The sequence below is a fragment of the Lissotriton vulgaris genome, chromosome 11 (assembly GCF_964263255.1).
Source record: "Lissotriton vulgaris chromosome 11, aLisVul1.2, whole genome shotgun sequence".
NCBI classification, from domain to species: Eukaryota; Metazoa; Chordata; class Amphibia; order Caudata; family Salamandridae; genus Lissotriton; species Lissotriton vulgaris.
Window position 1 is genome coordinate 853,329,691 of NC_141699.1, and position 22,220 is coordinate 853,351,910.

General features: G+C 42.5%; 1 long non-coding RNA gene across 1 annotated transcript; it reads right to left on the reverse strand.

Moving 5' to 3' along the window:
* Positions 1-574: 574 nt before the first annotated feature.
* Positions 575-18,628, reverse strand: LOC147683588 (uncharacterized). The gene is made up of 3 exons (XR_015301051.1): positions 18,533-18,628; positions 3,492-3,614; positions 575-697 (listed from the first exon to the last, which is right to left on the reverse strand). It is a non-coding gene; the product is annotated as an uncharacterized LOC147683588 (long non-coding RNA).
* Positions 18,629-22,220: the final 3,592 nt, after the last annotated feature.

Below are 22,220 nucleotides of genomic sequence, written 5' to 3' on the forward strand. Positions count from 1 at the left end.
GACACAAAAATATATAAAGGGGCAAAAAGGGGACAAAATAAGTAATACATTTGAGGGACTACGCAAAGGGCCAGACAGGTCTAACAGTTACTATCTGTATTCATGACTGCCAACCATAAAGGAGGGGAATGGTAAAGGAATCTGAACAAGTCAAAGCACTGTGTCCTTTTTGAAAGTGGGATGGAGGTACAAAGACAGATTATCCTTAACAATCCATCTTGAGTGTCCAGCATACCGAGTGCAGGAGAAGAGGTTAGATAAGATTCCTTTTGTTGAGAATGTAACACTATTTTTCATAAGTGAGATGGTGCATTTCAGCCTTAAAGGCAGCAATTCCATCGAATGGTACATTGCTACCACCAGGATATAAAGCAGGATTTAGTAGAGTTTGAGTCAGTCAGTCAGTCAGTCAGTCTTTTAATAACGATCATGACCAACATAATGTGATCCATATTACTTCTTTCTTGACAGAAATTATATTCAGGCACAGGCTCCCACTATAAAGTAGTGAGGCCATTCCGATGCTATGAACAACTGTTTTATGCCTAAAAGAATGATTTGGAGTTTTACTTACCACATAAATTGGTAAAATTATGCAGTATGCCAGAAGACGTCCTTTTATTTTTTTTGCTTCAGTCTCGGCAATTCAGAGAAACTCTGCTGTGAAACACTGCCACTGCTGGTCGTTCAGTATAATCTGCAGATTGAAAAGTCCACTGTTAGTACATTTAGGATAAGCAATACAAAACCTTTTGATTTTTATAAAGGGTAAGCAGATCAATACTATGGAGTCGGCTTTATTGTGAAAATCAACAGTTCAATAAAAAAATCAAATCTCAATATGTGTTTATAACCTCCAAAACGTCTCTGCATTCCCTTGCCTCATTTTCTAACACTCTCTAAGCAATTATAGCACGTACATTAGGACATATATCTTTTTGCCAGCCAAGTGCCAGCGCACCATTCTCACTTCCTTTGTGTTAGGATATGGTACACCATTAGCAATTAAGCCAGCTGATAATTTGAGAGATGAAGGGTTATGCTACAGTTAACGGGAATAATAGAAACTATGAATAGCAGCATTTCCATCTTCTCTTTAGCCAAATCCTACCAGTTCAGCAATGGTGAGGTTGATACTCTTATGCTCAAACCTCTGTTCATACATATGTATCAGTCTAAATAAAGTCCTCATTTCTTTCATTTTACCATCTCATCTTTCAGTTGGGCATCCTGTCTACCCTGCAACTCATATAATTACCAAGATTAATGTATCCTACTCCTTGTTAGGCAACAGAGTGGCTCTCATGTCAGAAAAAATCTTGCTTTACCTTAATGATGCCAGCTGCTACACAACAGAGTGGCCCTCTAGTCAGAAAGCATCTTGCTTTAGCTTTATGATGTCAGACTGCTAGGCAACAGAATGGCACCTCCTGTCAGACAACTTCTTGCTTTAGCTTTATGATGTCAGACACCCCTGGAGCAATTGCCCTTGTGGAATCTGACTACACAGGAGGATGAGATATTAGAAGTTATGCAGTAGGTTACTATCTGTATTCATGACTGCAAGCCATAAAGGAGGGGGAATGGTAAAGGAATCTGAACAGGTCAAAGCACTGTGTCCTTTTTGAAAGTGGGGTGGAGGAACAAAGACAGATTATCCTTAACAACAATCCATCTGGAGGATCAGAGTCCAGCATACGGAGTGCAGGAGAAGAGGTTAGATGAGCTTCCTTCTGTGAGAATGTAACACTATTTTTCATAAGTGAGATGGTGCATTTCAGGTTCAAAGGCAGCAATTCCCTCGAATGGTACATTGCTAGCACCAGGATATAAAGCAGGTTTTAGTAGAATTTGAGTCAGTCAGTCAGTCTTTTATTAACTATCATGACCAACATAATGTGATCCATATTACTTCTTTCTTGACAGAAATCATATTCAGGCACAGGCTCCCACTATAAAGTAGTGAGGACATTCCGATGCTATGAACAACTTTTTAATGCCTAAAAGAATGATTGGGAGGTTTACTTACCAAATAAATTGGTAAAATGATGCAGTATGCCAGAAGACTTCCTTTTTTTTTTTGCTTCAGTCTCGGCAATTAAGAGAAACTCTGTTGTGAAACACTGTCGCTGCTGGTCATTCAGTATAATCTGCAGATGGAAAGGTTCACTGTTAGTACATTTAGGATAAGTAATATAACAAGTTTTGATTTTTATAAAGGGTAGCCAGATCAATACTATGGAGTCTGTTTTATTGTGAAAATCAACAGTTCAATAAAAAAAATCAAATATCAATATGTGTTTATAACCTCCAAAACGTCTCTGCATTCCCTTGCCTCATTTTCTAACACTCTCTAAGCAATTGTAGCACGTACATTAGGACATATATTGTTTTGCCAGCCAAGTGCCAGCGCACCCTTCTCACTTCCTTTGTGTTAGGCTATGGTACACCATTAGCGCATTAAGCCAGCTGATAATTTGAGAGATGAAGGGTTATGCTACAGCTAACGGGAATAAAAGAAAATATGAATAGCAAGACTTCCATCTTCTCTTTAGCCAAATCCTACCAGTCCAGCAACGGTGAGGTTGAGACTCTTATGCTCAAACTTCCGTTCATACAAATGTATAAGTCTAAATAAAGTCCTAATTTCTTTCATTTTACCATCTCATCTTTCATTTGGGCATCCTGTCTTCCCTGCAACTCATATCATTACCAATATTAATGTATCCTACTCCTTGTTAGGCAACAGAGTGGCTCTCATGTCAGACAACATCTTGCTTTACCTTAATGATGTCAGCTGCTACCAACAGAGTGGCCCTCTAGTCAGAAAGCATCTTGCGTTAGCTTTATGATGTCAGACTGCTAGGCAACAGCATGGCACCTCATGTCAGACAACTTCTTGCTTTAGCTTTATGATGTCAGACACCCCTGGACCAATTGTCCTTGTGGAAGCTGACCACACAGGAGGATGAGATATCAGAAGTTATGCAGTAGGTTACTATCTGTATTCATGACTGCCAGTCATAAAGGAGGGGGAATGGTAAAGGAATCTGAACAAGTCAAAGCACTGTGTCCTTTTTGAAAGTGGGGTGGAGGAACAAAGACAGATTATCCTTAACAACAATCCATCTGGAGGATCAGAGTCCAGCATACAGAGTGCAGGAGAAGAGGTTAGATGAGCTTCCTTCTGTGAGAATGTAACACTATTTTTCATAAGTGAGATGGTGCATTTCAGCCTCAAAGGCAGCAATTCCCTCGAATGGTACATTGCTAGCACCAGGATATAAAGCAGGATTTAGTAGAGTTTGAGTCAGTCAGTCAGTCAGTCAGTCTTTTATTAACTATCATGACCAACATAATGTGATCCATATTACTTCTTTCTTGATAGAAATTATATTCAGGCACAGGCTTCCACTATAAAGTAGTGAGGACATTCCGATGCTATGAACAACATTTTAATGCCTAAAAGAATGATTGGGAGTTTTACTTACCACATAAATTGGTAAAATGATGCAGGATGCCAGAAAACTTCCTTATTTTTTTTTTGCTTCAGTCTCGGCAATTAAGAGAAACTCTGCTGTGAAACACTGCCACTGCTGGTCATTCAGTATAATCTGCAGATGGAAAAGTCCACTGTTAGTACATTTAGGATAAGCAATACAAAAAGTTTTGATTTTTATAAAGGGTAACCAGATCACTACTATGGAGTCTGTTTTATTGTAAAAATCAACAGTTCAATAAAAAAAAATCAAATCTCAATTTGTGTTTATAACCTCCAAAACTTCTCTGCATTCCCTTGCCTCATTTGCTAACACTCTCTAAGTAATTGTAGCACGTACATTAGGACATATATTGTTTTGGAAGGCAAGATGGCAGCCGCTGCAGCGGCCGAGTGAGCTGGTGTGTATAGCTCCTACTTGTTGCTGACCTGCCCGGCACTTTTCGTTAAGTCTTCTATGCTGCACCTCGGAACTTGGTGCGCTGACTGTGTGGGGCTGTTGATGAGGATTCCCCTGGAAAAAATGCGCCGAGAAAATGCCGGGTGAAGTGGAGCGAAGCGGCATTAACAGTTCTGTGACTGGTGACGGCTTTAGCGGCTACCATCGCCTCTGTGTTGTGAAGGTGAAGGTATCGGCGCTTGGAGAGGCAGCCGTGGCTTGACGAGTAAGGCAAGGCGCGGTGGAAAGGGAGCGGCTTCTGATGGTTACCTCCGCCCCTGTGTTGCAAGAGTGAAGGTGCGCAGCTGTGCACAATTGCCGGCGCTAGATGGGGAGAACAGCAGCAGCGTCTTGCGGAGTTGCAGCGAGGCGAAGCGAGGTGAAGCTGCAGCTGAGGCGGAGGCGGAGGTGGAGGTGGGCTACCACGGACTACGTTTGGAGGTACGAGCTCTGCTTTGCTGAAAATTGACTGGGGAATAGAACTAAAAGAATCAAAAAAAACTTATAAGCTCTTGCAGGAGTAATAGCTACTCATAGTGTGGAGTTACGGTCTATAAGGATTGAGGATTTCTTTTGGACTGTCTGGGTTTTTACCAGATTCTCGGTGTCCAGGATAAATAGGTATAAACAGTGGGCAGCATTGACATTCAAAAAAAAAAAAGGTACACGCTTGGAAAAAGCTTGGCAAAGCGAGAACTAAAGAAAAATACTGTCATGGCACCAAAAGAAAAGGGAGGAAGAGGGAAAAATACTAATACCAATTCTAATTCTGTCTGCAATGAGGACCTCCCATTCAACATGGCTACCACACCTGCGAATAATAAAAATCCCTGGACACGCAATGAGAACATTAAGGATCGCACAGTACTCGAATTATTAAGAATGAAAAACACAGGTGGCACAGGGGATGCTGTCAGCAGCTCTGCGCAGATCTCTCTCCAGACTAATCCTAATAATGGCCTTCCTGACCCCTCTGGCGCAGTTTCCAAACAGAGGACCACTCAGAACCACTTATCCTCAGTTGAAACGTCTCTAGTGGAACTCCCTAGAGAGCAACAGCAAGACCTGGAAAGGGAGATGGCGGTCCTATGCCAGGCAGTGGGAGAGGCTAGTATTTCACCTCAGATCAGGAATAACTGAGAAAGAAAAGGACACTCTGCCACCTGCTGTGAATGATGCAGAATCTGTTGATTCAGGGGGGCCGTTCTTCTCCATGTCAGAGGGCGAGGAAGAAGACGGGGATGGAAAGGATAATGAACAATTCTCCTCTTCTGGTGATTGGGGAGATGATATTATTGCTAATACAAGCTTGGGAGAAGATGTTTTATCATTTGATTCTCCGAATGTTACAGTTAGGAAAATTAATGAAACACAGAAATCCCTTGCCAATAGCAAACTTAACCCGATTGATCAACCACAATGGCAGGAACCGGCGGAAGAGGTGAAAACTGAAGCAACTCAGGATGAGGTACATAATTTCGAAGGGGAAGGAGAAGGGGAGATTACTTCAAAATCAATCTATAATTTACAAACATCCATGAATAAAATCATTATGGCCCATAGGGAGGAAACCAAAGCAGAGGGGCTTCGGACACAGGGGGCTATTCGCAAGTTGCAGAATGTGGTTCGTCGATTGGCTAAAAATTGCACAGAAACTACCACGAGAGTTCAAGAAGTGGAAACCCGAGTTTCAACAGTTGAGGATGAGCTCTCTAGCCAGAAAACCACAATTAATCAGATGCAAAAAAATGACTCAGATATAGATTGGAAACTCACCGACTTGGAAAATCGGGCACGTCGGAATAGCCTGCGTATTCTTGGGATTCCAGAACTTTCTGAGGGAAAAGATGTCCGCCGATATGTTGTTGATCTCTTTGCTGCAACTTTCACGGACCTTAAAGACTGGGATTGGGACGAAAATCATAAGGGCTCACCGCTTCCCCTTTACTCAAAGACGAGATGCAGGGAGGGCAATGACTCAGCCCAGGGCAATTCTCATTTGTCTGCATAATTATCTCCTCCATGAGATTTTGTATGATTTAGCTAGACCTACAAAACCTAGGAAAGGATTGGGTCACAAATTTTTTGTCCGTCCTGATTTTTGCCAGACAACAATCCAGCAACGTTGGAGGCTTAGGCAGTTAATGACACCTATTCAAGCGAAGGGGGGCCAGGCGTTTTTATTAAACCCCGCAAAACTGAAAATTGTTTATAAGGGGAAAACAACTTTTTTTGTATCCGAGATCAAAACTCAGCAGTTTATAGATACAATGTAAGGCTCATTAGGGAAAGATTTATTATTTCCCCCTTTTTTGTCTTTTTTTTCTTTCTTTTTTTCTTGATCGGGTACTTCTGTTTAAGGTGTTAATCAGTTAAGGCTAGGTCTGGTCAGCACATACAGGGAGACTATTTCACGCCACCCACCATCAATAAGGACTTTTGTCCTTACGCCTCTGTCGGGAGGGTGTTGCAAGGGTGGGGAGGGGACAGGGTGGGTATGTGGAAGGGGAGGGGGGGGTTCTGGGGGCAAGGAAAAACAGCTAATGGTCAATTATTGTTAGTTAAACTTCTACACAGGCTTGTTTCTGACTTCTTATCTCAATACATTTGATACATTAAGCGACATTTTTGAGGTCTGTGAAAAATACTTAAATAAATATGATAATGGGTAAAATATCTATATGTTCATGGAACGTGTGTGGGCTAAATGATAAAAAAAAGAGGGACAATCGGACAGATGCTGAAAACTATGGCTGTCGATATTCTATGTATTCAAGAAAGTCATCTAGCTTGGAAAAATAGAGGGTGGCTTAAAGATCTTGGGTTAGAGATGGTTAGTTGTTCCCGACAGACCTCCACTGTAAGAGGAGTGGCAATATTAAAAAGATTAGGGCTGGGACAGGTTAAGAATACTAAAGAGGACCCATTGGGCCGCTGGGCTATAACTGCATTGAAATTAGGTGAAATAACTGACTATCTGTTCAATCAACGGGCCAAATACTGACGACCCTTCTGTTTTACATCAACTAAGCATTGAATTGGCCTTATGGCAACCTTTGTTTTTTATCTGTGGAGACTTTAATCTACACCTAGAAGAGACATTTGATTCATCTAGTGATAGCTCTTATGTTGGCAGAAAGAAAAATGTATATAGAGCTGTTAAAGGTTTGGTCCAGGAATTCGGGTTGACGGATATAGGACATGTTAGAGCTGGAGGCCTGCCCGGGTACACATTCTTCTCTGCCCCTCACCACAAGCATTTTAGACTTGACTATTTTTTTGTAGCGACAGCCCTTACTAACATCTCTGCAAATTTATCATATAGGATCCTACCTAAGGTCATTTCTGACCATAACCCCATTCTTCTTAGTTTTGACTGGAATTTTCCATCAACTTTTAGACCATGGTCTTTTGATCGTAAACTCCTGTATGATTCATTTTATATCGAACATATGAGGAAATGGATCCCTGAATTTTTTAAGAACAATAAAGGGTCTGCTGCGCTTGTAACAATATGGGATGCTTTTAAATGTGGGGTTCGGGGGGAAACCCTGAGCTACTCGCTTAGAAAACAGAGAGAAATTAGAAAAAAGGCGGAAGCTGAGATGTATAAATTGAGAGATCTGGAAATTCAATTAATGCGGGCTTGTAATACAGGATTGAATATTGACAGTACTTCAAGAGATCTATTGGTTCACAAGGTTAGAATTCATCAATGCTATGCTAAGAAATTTGCACAACAACTTACTGCATTTCGAGAGGAAGTTTATGAAGTAGGGGAAAACTCTGGTAAACATTTGGCCAAAAGGCTTCGGCAGAAGGTGGTATCTTCCTCTATAGACAAAATAATGGATGATACAGGGAAAACGGTTAATGAAACATCAGGAATACTGGAAGTGTTTTGTGGATTCTATTCTAGGCTTTATACAGAGGATGGGGGCACGAATCTTGAAGATAGGATCTCTAAATTTACGGAATTAACCATTAATGGCACTGTGGCAGAGGAGGAAAAGGAACAACTAGATCTTCCTATATCTTGGGAGGAAATAGAATCTTCTCTCTTATCTTTAGCGCAGGGGAAGGCAGTCGGGCCCGACTATCCCTCTTGAATTCTATAGGGCTTTTCGATTTATTTCAAAGCCCGAATTGGTCTCTCTATTTACAGCAGCACAACAGGGCATATCCCCTTTATTGTGGCAAGAATCATCAATTACGGTCTCTGTAAAAAAGGATAAACCTCCTCTTCTTCCATCTTCCTTTCGTCCTATTTCTTTAATAAATGCAGACAGTAAAATGTTTTCTAAAATATTGGCTTCCCGACTCTCTGCAGTTACAACTCCATTAGTTTCTAGATTCCAACATGGCTTCATCCCCGCACGTGACACAACTGACCATATTCGGCGAATTATAACTTTTCTAGACTGGGCCCAGGCAACCTGATCGAATATTGGAATAATTTTGCTAGATGCTGAAAAAGCATTTGATAGGGTTGCCTGGGATTATTTGTGGGATATCTTGGGCAGAAAGGGGTTTGGCGAGGGTTTTATAACTGCACTTAAAACTATGTATGTCACCCCCAAAGCACGTATTCGAATAAATTCACAGGTGTCCTCTATTTTTTCAATCACCAGGGGTACCCGACAGGGATGCCCTTGTTCTCCTTTATTATTTGCACTTTATATCGACCCTTTACTTAATTATCTTAATTTGGAAGAGAGGATTAAATCAGTTTGTCTGGCCAATGTAAATTATCGAGCACTAGCTTATGCTGATGACATTGTTGTCATCACAACTGATGTTCAGAATGCGGTCCCAGCTATTAATGACTTGGCGTCAGAGTTCGGCATTTTTTCTGGGTATAAATTAAACCTGTCAAACTCAGATTTTATGTGCAGGGCATAACAAGCAGACTAATTTCCCGACTGTCTCTGAGGTTACATATCTTGGGATTAAAATTTCGCTACCCGTATCCTGCATTCCGGATCTAAATATGAATCCAGTGCTTGCTAAGATTAATTCCACATTGCAGCGGCTAGATCATTTACATTTATCTTTGCATGGCAGGGCCAATGTTTTAAAAATGCTGATTTTACCCAAGGTCTTATATCTTTTTCGTTCTATACCCCTGGAATTTTCTCCCATCTGTATCAGAAATTTGGAAAGTGCAACATCTAGATTTTTATGAGGGTATAGAAGACATCGAAAGGCCCTCAAAAAAATGATTCTTAGCAAAGAGTGTGGAGGATGGAATGTTCCGTATTTCTTGTTTTATTACCTCGCGGCAACTTTACAATTTATTAGTCCATTGATAATGGGGGAGCGAGCTTGAATACCTGCTTGCAGCTCTCCCTCTATATATGAGCTGATGTTAGGAGAAGGAGCAAAATCCCATTTTCTTAAAATGACAGAGCCCAGTTACTACAAGAAGACGAAATTTAAGGTATTGAAAGCAGCTTTTTTGGTATGGCAAAAAATTCGGAAACATGTGGGGTTCACTAAACTGAATGCATATCCACCTTTTGAAACATCTGGCCTATTACCATCTACAATTTTTTGTGACTTAGCGGCGATTAGATGGAAATTGAAAGGTGTGCGCTACTTGGGTGACTTGTTCTGTGGAGATCAGCTGGCTTCTTTTCAAGAATTACAGAGCAAATACTCATTAAGTAACAATGATTTTTTTAAGTTTCTTCAAATCCGCAGCTTTTTTCAAAATCCATCACTTGTTTCAGTAACTAAAATGAATAAAATTCCCCTTTTGGATTTACTGCAGATAAAAACACCAATAGGTCTTTTGTATTCTTGCTTATTACAAGAATTTGGAGACGATTTAACGGAATGTCAGGGGAGGTGGGTTGGCAAACTGGGGATACCCGATATTAGGGTCTTTGATTCAGTTAAACTTGCCTCCGAATGCTTAATAACTGGGATGATGAAATCTCAACATTTTATGTGTTCACATGATCTTTATTATACTCCTAGCAAAGTTACAAAATGGAGTACGACAACCGGGACAAAATGTAATTGCTGTGAGTTGTATGCTGCAGATGCTGAACATATGTTTTTTGGTTGTTCTAAACTGGGAGAGTTTTTCAAACAAATTGAGAATTTTTTGAGTGCCGTGGTAAAGCTTAATATCAAAATATCATCTGAGATGGTTTTAGTTGGTTTAGAGGCTGGAATGTCAAGACCTAAACCTTTAACTGGTTTTCTTTTTATCTGCATGGCAGTAGTTCGAGCATGTATTACCAGGGAATGGATTAATGCAGACCCCCCTTCTTTCTTTAGTTGGAGGGAAAGATTATTATACATGTATAATATTGAATCTGCCATATATAAACTTAAAGGGGTTAGAAGAAGAGCTTTTGGTGAAAAAATTTGGGAGTTTATAACTGATTGGATTTAAACATTGCTTGATGCTGCTTATAATAGAAGCGATATGATGATGTGGTTCTTACTTTACTTCGGCTGTTCTTTGTTTTCTTCTTATCGCTTTATTTTTTTTGCTCTGCTGTATTGATATGTGATTGACCATTGCTGTATATCCTTGCATAAAACAATAAAATAATTTAAAAAAAAGGACATATATTGTTTTGCCAGCCAAGTGCCAGCGCACCCTTCTCACTTCCTTTGTGTTAGGATATGGTACACCATTAGCGCATTAAGCCAGCTGATAATTTGAGAGATGAAGGGTTATGCTACAGCTAACGGGAATAATAGAAAATATGAATAGCATCACTTCCATCTTCTCTTTAGCCAAATCCTACCAGTTCAGCAACGGTGAGGTTGAGACTCTTATGCTCAAACTTCCGTTCATACAAATGTATAAGTCTAAATAAAGTCCTCATTTCTTTCATTTTACCATATCATCTTTCATTTGGGCATCCTGTCTTCCCTGCAACTCATTCATTTCATTTCAAAAACTTTATTCGATTCAATGCAAGAATCATAAAAGTAGAAGTACATTTAGGACACACAGTTAAAAATTCACTATGAAAACAGTTATAAGAAAGATTCTGGCACTATAAAAGTTCATTGGCAGGTAAAGTCACATAACCATATTATTACTTTAAGTTAATCATCTCTGGATAATACATAATTTTATCAGGCAGGGGTGTTTTTGGAAACAAGTAAAAATAATAAAAAGAATCACGGTACAGGATTATAAAGTGCAGGATTATAAAGTGCACATGTCAAATGGTGTAGTTCTTGGGGCAAAATTCTAGCCATACCGTTTCCTAATCTGGAGTGACACTCGTATAAAGTTCAACATTGCACAGCAGACTGTAGGGGATGACAAAGATATTAAGAAATCATAACCCTCTTTATAATGGCGTATTTGTTCTTCCTTAAGAATCGGTTTGATGAACCTGGTTCTTGGGTCTTTGTATAAGGAACAAAAAAAGAACAAGATGCATTGTATTTTGGCTATCTTTGTAATTACAGTTGCAGGGTGGGAGTTCCTTACACCAGCCCCCCTGTATGGGGAATGCAAAAAGAAAATGCAAAGTATGTAGCCTAAATCTTGTCAAGTAAAAACGCCATTGTACATGATTTGTAAAGGTCAGATAGAACTGATGCTGTAAGACAGCCTTGGGGGCATAGGGACTGTCCATACAATTTACAATCGATGATTTCCAGTAATGCGATTTAATTACATTTTTGATATCTCCCTGTATGTTTTCAGGGTTGTCAAAGGTGTCACCCAAGCCTATTTTATGAAACATTTCATTTACATAGGATAACCAGGGGATTTGGTTCATATTTGACAATTTCAAACAGTCCTGGATAATATCCTTAGTAAGCTGTAAGTCCTCCGATACCCATATTTTGCCCCATAACAGCAAAGGAGAAAGACGAATAATGTCGCTTACATAATTTAAGCCTAATTCATTGTGAGCGAAATTATTTGAGGAGCCTGATGGGATAGCCAAGACACGTTTTAGAAATTTATTTTCCATAATCTGTATCGTGTCGGGGCTGTCTGTCCCCCAGACCCCCGCCCCATAGGTAGCAATTGACAGACATTTTGCTCTATACAGAGTTTTTAAATGTGAAATGGGTTTTTGGCCTAATTTGCCACAAAAGCGGAACAATCCCTCTATTGAGCGACTAGCACTCTGCACTCGTGTTTTCATTAATGGTGCCCAACTTAATTTGTGATTAAAAAGGTTTCCCAAATAATTAAAATTTTCAACTTTGTCAATGACGGAGGTACTCACTGCGAACTTTCTGCTCTTGGTGCCCTTTGGGCCACAGACCATGATAAAAGACTTAGCAAAATTCACTTTGAGATCTAGGTCCAACATAAATTTGTGGAAGGCATCAAGGCAGTGCTGCATACTATTTGCAGTGAGTGTCATGAGTACCGTATCATCGGCATAGGAAAGCATTGGAGTGCTTCTACCATTTACTTTTGGGAAATCATAGCAATGGTCCAACAAGTATTTTTCCAGGCCATTAGTATATACAAGGAATAAAAAAGGAGCTAATATGCATCCTTGTCGGACACCCTCGGTCGAGGGGATAGACTTGGTTTTCTCCCCCCCTGGTCCAAACCTTATGGCCACCGTGGTGGATTCGTGGAGTCTACGAAGAAGAGTGACCAGGGGTTCCTCGAAACCCATTTCCTCCATCATTTGCCACAGCTTACTACGACACACAGTGTCAAAAGCACTTGATAAATCCATAAAAGCAAGATGGATTGAAGATTTTTTTGCCTTTGTGTATTTCCCAATAATTAACGCCAAATTGAGGCACTGTTTAACAGTGCCTTTTCCTTTTCTAAATCCATATTGGGAATTTACAATTAGGCCCACCGAGTCCGCCCATGATTCTAATCGTGCTAAAATAACCCTGCCCAAAATTTTGCATGATGCGTCAATTAGAGAGATTGGGCGATAGCATCGGGGATCAGATCTATCGCCCTTCTTAAAAATTGGCACCACCACTGCCTCCTTCCAGGATGCAGGAGTGTGGCTAGTGACAACTGCTTTAAAAACATTCAACAATACAGGTGCCCAGACTTTGATATTGTGCTTAAAAAAGTCCAAAGGTACTCGGTCGGGGCCAGGTGCTTTTAATGATGTACCTTTTAATAACGCGTCCTCCACTTCTTGCAGAGTCAGCGATGAACTCAGGGAGAGGGAAGATTGGGGAACCACAGATACCCTTTCATCTACTGTCGGTATCACATTTGGTTGAATGTTATGAGGATTAAAAATATTCCCAAAATGGGTTTCCCACGAATCACAATCAATCTCCATTACGATATTATCCATATCATTATTTAGGAAAAGGGGGCGATTGATGACTTCCCAGAAAAGTCTGCTATCCTTTAATTCTGTTGACTTTTCTAAGTCTTCCCAGGCTTGATTTTTTAAACTCAACTTCCTTGTTTTAATAGCTTCTTTATAAGCTGATCTAGCTGCTCTAACTGATTTTATGTCCCTTGGTTTTTGTTTTAATGCTGCTTTCAGCAATCTCTGAGTTGCTGAACATGCAGCATCAAACCATCTGGGGCCTGACTTTTTGTGTTTAGCAATTGGTTTTATTAGGCGCTCAGCTACATGCTCACATAGGGATTCAAAATTACCTATAACCTCTTCTGGACCGGTTGTAGGTGTGAGGCAGGCCTCATATTCAGCGCTATATTCATTTAGGATCTCTGCCTCAAGACCCACCGCGTCTATTTTGCCCCATTTAAGGGTGATACCTTGATTTTTACTATACTTTACCGGTTGCTCCCAAATAGAATGTTTGGGTTTAACCGGGCAAAACAGGGTTAGAATTAAAGGATTATGGTCACTGGCAGCATTAGGTATTACTTCCAACTTATCGACATAGGAAAGGTGCCCACTAGAGACAATTACAAAGTCAATAAAACTCATAGTGCCCCTAGTTCCCTGGAACGTCGGTATAGGCACAGAGTTTGGGCCAACCCAGGGCTCCAATATACGTAAATCATTTAAAATAATGATATTATTTAGCGCATCCCCCTGAGGTGTGTGTTTAAAATGTGACAGCGGTTGATCTTGTGAATCTGTCAAACCACACACCTTTAAATCACCATGGGCACATAATGAACAATTAAAATCACCCAACCAGATAACAAATAGTTGGGGTTGTTCTTGGCGTACCCCAGCTATTGCCCTTTCTAATTCCAGGATTACAGTTGTCTCATTGTTGTCAAAAATATTATAATACCAATTAATCAGCAACAATGGTTCAGGGAACAAATTGATCAACATCAACACTTGAAACCAAGGTGAATCAACTATTATAGAGGCCACAAGTTTACATAACTTTAACGAGGTTGCTGACATTAAACCACCTTTTGCCCTGCCCATCTGAGAGGGTGTTGCTAAGGTGTTAAAAGCTTGGAAACCCTCCATGCTCTGGGCAGTTCTACTCCATGTTTCCTGCAGGCACAGGATGTCGCAGTCCCCGACAAAGTCCAACCATGCCTCGTCCTCAAGTCTTGATGCAAGTCCAGCAATGTTCCACGAGATCAGACCCATCTTTTGATCATTTTTATGCCTCGTATCCGGTTCTGTTACTGCTTCTATTTGATTGTTCCCAGAAGGAGTTAAGCTTGAATCACATTCTCTAAGAGAAGATACCTCAAGTACTGGAGCATTGGGAGTTTGATCATCATCAATGGGAACAATCTCCAGTGCGATATTATTATTGCCCCTTTCCCCCTTCTCCCAAAGGCTGGATTCTCCTAATACTGAGTTATCCATAATCCTGGGAGGATCTTGTGATGGTCAATCGATCTCTTCCATGCCTACAAGTGGATTAAAGCGGTTTCTCAGGGGGACACCATTTGGGGGCCATCCTACATAATCCTCTCCCTGAAACCTTGGTCTTAAGTTGGTATGCCAAGCTTGCAGGGGGTAGTTGTTGTTACTGTGGATCATTTCCCAGGAGAAGGCATCACTCTGTTGGGAGGGTCCCCAGTTGTTCTGGCTTGGCCATATAACCCTATTTCTGTGGGTCCACATAGGATACATTTCGTTATTAAATGCCTGCCTAGCGTTCTTATAGGGGAGAGATTGGGGTGCAAAATTCAGGCTTGGGTAAAAATACTCCAGACCTATGCACTGGATATCCCCAACTCTAGCAAATCTCGGTTTGCTACAGATGATATCTTTTACCCAGGTATTACTGAAGTTAATCAAAATACAGTCCCCCTCGAGATCCTTCTCACTCGGGCCTACCCAGGGGACTCTACGTACACTAAGTATGTTTGTTTTGGAGTCGGAGGGGAGTGGTCTATTAATGTTAAGCCAGAATGTTATTTTATTTCTTAGCTCCTGGGTAGATTCTGTTTTATTGGGGGGGAGTGGGGGTACTCCAGTAAGTATTACCATAAAAGGGGCTGAATCTGGCGGCAAGTTCAGGGGTGGTGGTTTCTTTCGATGTACTACCTCACCATCGTTGCTTTTTGTATTATTTACAGAACCCTGTAAACCTGTTTGTTTTATTTGTTTTTGCCCTTGGGTACTTCCCTGTTTGGGGGTCGCGGCTTCCGTCGTCGATGCCACATTGCTCGTTTTTTGACCAGTTGTTCCTGCCACATTCGCAGAAACAGGTTTAGAACGGGGTAGTGGTATCGGTTTTGTTTGAACTAGCGGAGCCGGTGCCACCTTAAGGTTAGAATTTATAGGCATTTTGGCGTTCGTATTCATACTTTTATTCTCACTCCCCTTTTTTGGGTTATTACTGCTAACAGTGATGTTTTTATTCTTATTTTTTGTACCCCCCTCTTCAGGCAATTTGTTCTTACTTGCTGGTGTTTCAGGGGGATTGGAATTGGAGGAAATAATATGTTCTAGTTGATCTAACTTCAGGTTTACAATCTGGATTTTCTCTAAAACAGGCAACAGGAGTATTTGAACCAGTTTCTCAATTTCCCCCAGAAGACGGTCATTGTTGTTGGTACTAAAAGAGAAGGTTTTCTGTCCCATGTCAGCTAATAGGGGACCCTTTTGTTTAGTAGGGATTATTAGGGTTTTAGATGGTGCTGGCTTCGCTAACTTTGGTTTTACCCCTTTCCTATGTGTGCCACCTCTCTTACGTTTATTTGGGTTATGAGGTTCCCGCTGAGATGCCACTATCTGATCTTGTGTAGGAGTAGGAACATTTTTACTTGAATTGCTCGGGTTGTTTTCTATTACATTTACGTTTACTCCCGTAATATCTGGTAAAATGGGTATGGGAGTAAGCGAAGATGCCTCAATTTGGGAATCCGCTATCAGGACGGTCTGTGATTCAGGGATTATCTCTAGATTAGGACTAGCCTCCAAATTACTATCCGAACAAAGTAAACTTTGCTCAGGAGTAGGTAATTTGGTAGGGGTAATTTTTAACGCAATATTCCCCAGGGACGAGCGTTTTCCTGTAATCAGGTCAAGTGACAGACGCTTTTCTGTGAGGGCAATTTCCTTTTCTAAAATCCCCGTTGCCCGGCTGATAAAATCGTCCAAAGTTCCAGTGGCTTTACCATTATTTGTTTTAACAGTGATCTGTCTATTCTTCCCTGAGCGTGTGGACATCATAAGAGTTTAGAAAAAGCACAATTTATAGTGCCAGATTTATAATAATATGAATAATACTAATTGTAATGGGAACAATTTGGAAGCGATAAATAAATAAAAGGGGGGTAGCCCCGACCCGACCTTGTACGTCCTTGGACGGCCTTAGACGGCCCCGCCCTTGTCCCGGGCTTCTCCCGGTCGCTCCCGCTCGCTCCCGCGAAGCGGGAATGCTAGGCTCCTTAAGATTCTACTACCACGTGATAGGCGGGGGGGCGTGGCCAGCGGGGAGAGCAGCCCAGGTGATGGTGATTGGGCGCGCAGGGGCTCCTGGACACTGGAGTCCCCTGCCTATGCTCGCAGCCCCGCTGGTTACTCGCCTGCCCCGCGCTCCTCCTGGTGACTCAGTTGCTGCCTCCTGGCAGGCGACGCGCTGCGGGACCCGCGAAGCGGGTCCGGCAAGGCGTGGAAGCGGGCGGAATCCACAAAGGGGTCAGCTGCAAAGGGTCTGCTGCACTGAGGCTCCGCTGTGCTCCTCTGGCGTCCTGGCGCTACAGATTCGTTTCCTTAAAGGTCCCACAGGCAAAAGGTGAGGTTTGCTTTTACCTCCGTTGGCGGGGGGGCGTGGCCAGCGGGGAGAGCAGCCCAGGTGATGGTGATTGGGCGCGCAGGGGCTCCTGGACACTGGAGTCCCCTGCCTATGCTCGCAGCCCCGCTGGTTACTCGCCTGCCCCGCGCTCCTCCTGGTGACTCAGTTGCTGCCTCCTGGCAGGCGACGCGCTGCGGGACCCGCGAAGCGGGTCCGGCAAGGCGTGGAAGCGGGCGGAATCCACAAAGGGGTCAGCTGCAAAGGGTCTGCTGCACTGAGGCTCCGCTGTGCTCCTCTGGCGTCCTGGCGCTACAGATTCGTTTCCTTAAAGGTCCCACAGGCAAAAGGTGAGGTTTGCTTTTACCTCCGTTGGCGGGGGGCGTGGCCAGCGGGGAGAGCAGCCCAGGTGATGGTGATTGGGCGCGCAGGGGCTCCTGGACACTGGAGTCCCCTGCCTATGCTCGCAGCCCCGCTGGTTACTCGCCTGCCCCGCGCTCCTCCTGGTGACTCAGTTGCTGCCTCCTGGCAGGCGACGCGCTGCGGGACCCGCGAAGCGGGTCCGGCAAGGCGTGGAAGCGGGCGGAATCCACAAAGGGGTCAGCTGCAAAGGGTCTGCTGCACTGAGGCTCCGCTGTGCTCCTCTGGCGTCCTGGCGCTACAGATTCGTTTCCTTAAAGGTCCCTGCAACTCATATTACCAAGATTAATGTATCCTACTCCTTGTTAGGCAACAGAGTGGCTCTCATGTCAGACAACATCTTGCTTTACCTTAATTATGTCAGCTGCTACCAACAGAGTGGCCCTCTAGTCAGAAAGCAACTTGCTTTAGCTTTATGATGTCAGACTGCTAGGCAACAGCATGGCACCTCATGTCAGACAACTTCTTGCTTTAGCTTTATGATGTCAGACACCTCTGGACCAATTGTCCTTGTGGAAGCTGACCAAACAGGAGGATGAGACATCAGAAGTTGTGCAGTACGTTACTATCTGTATTCATGACTGCCAGCCATAAAGGAGGGGGAATGGTAAAGGAATCTGAAGAAGTCAAAGTACTGTGTCCTTTTTGAAAGTGGGGTGGAGGAACAAAGACAGATTATCCTAACAACAATCCATCTGGAGGATCAGAGTCCAGCATACAGAGTGCAGGAGAAGAGGTTAGATGAGCTTCCTTCTGTGAGTATGTAACACTATTTTTCATAAGTGAGATGGTGCATTTCAGCCTCAAAGGCAGCAATTCGCTCGAATGGTAAATTGCTAGCACCAGGATATAAAGCAGGGTTTAGTAGAGTTTGAGTGAGTCAGTCAGTCTTTTATTAACTATCATGACCAACATAATGTGATCCATATTACTTCTTTCTTGACAGAAATCATATTCAGGCACAGGCTCCCACTATAAAGTAGTGAGGACATTCCGATGCTATAAACAACTTTTTAATGCCTAAAAGAATGATTGGGAGTTTTACTTACCACATAAATTGGTAAAATGATTCAGTATGCCAGAAGACTTCCTTTTTTTTTTGCTTCAGTCTCGGCAATTAAGAGAAACTCTGCTGTGAAACACTGCCACTGCTGGTCATTCAGTATAATCTGCAGATGGAAAGGTCCACTGTTAGTACATTTAGGATAAGTAATACAACAAGTTTTGATTTTTATAAAGGGTAGCCAAATCAATACTATGGAGTCTGTTTTATTGTGAAAATCAACAGTTCAATAAAAAAAATCAAATATCAATTTGTGTTTATAACCTCCAAAACGTCTCTGCATTCCCTTGCCTCATTTGCTAACACTCTCTAAGCAATTGTAGCACGTACATTAGGACATATATCTGTTCGCCAGCCAAGTGCCAGCGCACCCTTCTCACTTCCTTTGTGTTAGGATTTGGTACACCATTAGCAATTAAGCCAGCTGATAATTTGAGAGATGAAGGGTTATGCTACAGTTAACGGGAATAATAGAAACTATGAATAGCATCACTTCCATCTTGTCTTTAGCCAAATCCTACCAGTTCAGCAACGGTGAGGTTGAGACTCTTATGCTCAAACTTCCGTTCATACAAATGTATAAGTCTAAATAAAGTCCTAATTTCTTTCATTTTACCATCTCATCTTTCATTTGGGCATCCTGTCTTCCCTGCAACTCATATCATTACCAAGATTAATGTATCCTACTCCTTGTTAGGCAACAGAGTGGCTCTCATGTCAGATAACATCTTGCTTTACCTTAATGATGTCAGCTGCTACGCAACAGAGTGGCCCTCTAGTCAGAAAGCATCTTGCTTTAGCTTTATGATGTCAGACTGCTAGGCAACAGCATGGAACCTCATGTCAGACAACTTCTTGCTTTAGCTTTATGATGTTAGACACCCCTGGACCAGTTGTCCTTGTGGAAGCTGACCACACAGGAGGATGAGATATCAGAAGTTATGCAGTAAGTTACTATCTGTATTCATGACTGCCAGCCATAAAGGAGGGGGAATGGTAAAGGAATCTGAACAAGTCAAAGCACTGTGTCCTTTTTGAAAGTGGGGTGGATGTACAAAGACAGATTATCCTTAACAACAATTCATCTTGAGTATCAGAGTCCAGCATACAGAGTGCAGGAGAAGAGGTTAGATGAGCTTCCTTCTGTGAGAATGTAACACTATTTTTCATAAGTGAGATGGTGCATTTCAGGTTCAAAGGCAGCAATTCCCTGGAATGGTACATTGCTAGCACCAGGATATAAAGCAGGTTTTAGTAGAGTTTGGGTCAGTCAGTCAGTCTTTTATTAACTATCATGGCCAACATAATGTGATCCATTTTACTTCTTTCTTGACAGAAATCATATTCAGGCACATGCTCACACTTTAAAGTAGTGAGGATATTCCGATGCTATAAACAACTTTTTAATGCCTAAAAGAATGATTGGGAGTTTTACTTACCACATAAATTGGTAGAATGATGCAGTATGCCAGAAGACTTCCTGTTTTTTTTTTTTGCTTCAGTCTCGGCAATTAAGAAGGCTGTCTTCCACTCATCTCCCTCCTTGACATGTACAAGATGGTAGGCTCCCCTTAAATCTAATTTTGTGAAGATGGTGGCATCCTTCACTCTGTCAAGGAGGGAGAAAATCAGGGGAAGAGGATACCGGTTCTTAATGGCTATGCCATTCAATGATCTATAATCGATACAGCATCTGAGGCCTCCCTCTCTCTTTGGGATAAAAAAGAGAGACGAAGAGGCAGGAGACCTGGACGAACGTATGAATCCCATCTTAAGCATCTTATCCAGATATTCTCGAAGGTACAGGTTCTCCTTCTCACTGAGCGAATACTCTGCGCTGCACGGTATTCTTGCCCCCGCCAGGAAATCAATGCGACAATCGTACTGTCTATACGGGGGCAGACTCGTAGCCTGCTCTTCATCGAATACTACCCGAAAGTCATGATATACGGAGGGTAGCGAAGAGATCACAGAAGGTGATACACTGTCTTCAGATGTCAGTTCACATATAGCCCCAATCAAATGATCTTGGCAAACCTCCGGATCGAAGACTAAGGTAGACGAGACCCAATCAATACGAGGGTTATGCTTACGGAGCCAAGGTAACCCAAGCAAAACGGCAAACTGAGGAGACTGAATGAGATCAAATTCTAAACTTTCGCTGTGACCAGACATTAAAACCATTTGTAAAGTGATGGTATGGTGGGTGATAGGACCGGATCTTAGCATACTACCATGTAATGTAAAATGTAATGTAATGTATTACTTGTAAAGCACACTGTTGCCAGCTGGCGTCCTGGCACTGTATACCGCTGAGGAACCCGTCCTGGCTTTCCCTGTGGGATGGTCCCTACTGGGAATCCCCAAGGTGGAGCCAGGCATCCCCGGCGTTGATGGGGCCATTGTGGAGATTAGGCAAGCTAATGCCCAGAGTTGCCCAGTGGGACCCCTGGTTAGAGTAGGCACCGAGGCGAGAATTATCGAGTCCGCTGACCCTGGTCCACAACCCTGCCGCGTCGGGAATTGAACCCTGGTCCCGGCCCGACTTGTGCTCCCGGGTCTGCCGCCTCTACCCAGTGAGCCACACCACTCCACTGTCTATGGTGGTGACTCTTTCGCATACCTCCTTAGACTCTTGATCTATATGATGTTGCATTGCCCACTCCTTGTCCATAAAATTCCCTGTGGCCCCTGAGTCTATCATTATGTGAACCTCCATCTGTCTGTTATCCCATCTCAAACTAGAAGGCCCAGAGAAGTGACTAGGAAATTCTGTTTTTATCTCGATGGAAGAGACTATCAAACCGGAATTACCTGAAACCCCAGTCTCACAAGGTTTCAGGCTCTTTAGTTTTCCGGCTTCTTAGATTGTGGGAGTTTAGTGGGACAGGTTCTTAGAAAATGACTGGCTTTACCACAATAGAGGCAAAGCTTCATGTCTCTTCTCCTTTGCCTTTCTTTAGGACTCAAAGGACCACGTATGGTCCCGATCTGCATAGGTTCGACTTCATCTAAAGTTTTGTCGGCCTCCATCTTCTTCTCCCGAAAAACATAAGTCTTGGTGTCAGACCGTCCTCTCACTCTTTCTTTCTTGTATCCTGTGATCCAGTTTTACAACCAGATCTTTGAGATCAGGACAGCTATCAGGTGGGTCAACTACCTGGGATAACGCGTCTTTTAAAATCGACCCGTAACCCCTTATAAAACAAGGCACTGCGTTTCTCTTTGGGCCATCCGGCCTCTGCCACTAATCTATGAAAGGTAGTGATGTAAGCCGACAGTTCTTTAGATCCCTGTCTTAAGGACAGCAATTCTGTAACAGCAGAATGAGTAAAGGTATGTTTGTCGAAGAGTTTTTTGAGTTCCCTCCTAAAAGCTGAGTAGTCCTGTAACAAAGGGTCATTCCTTTCTATTAGGGGTATAGCTCAATTAGCTGCTGACCCACCCAGATATGATATAACAAAGGCTACTTTTGCCTGGTCTGTGGGAAAACAACTAGTCTTACACATAAAATGTAACTGGCATTGACTGATAAAGGTTGCAAACTTGGCTGTCTCCCAAAAAACGTTCAGGCGGGGCTAATGGGACAGACTGGGGAGTGGATACATGAATGACAGGGGCTGTTGTACTGGGCCCTGCCTCAGGGTTGGACCGTACACCTCTCTGTAAAGCAT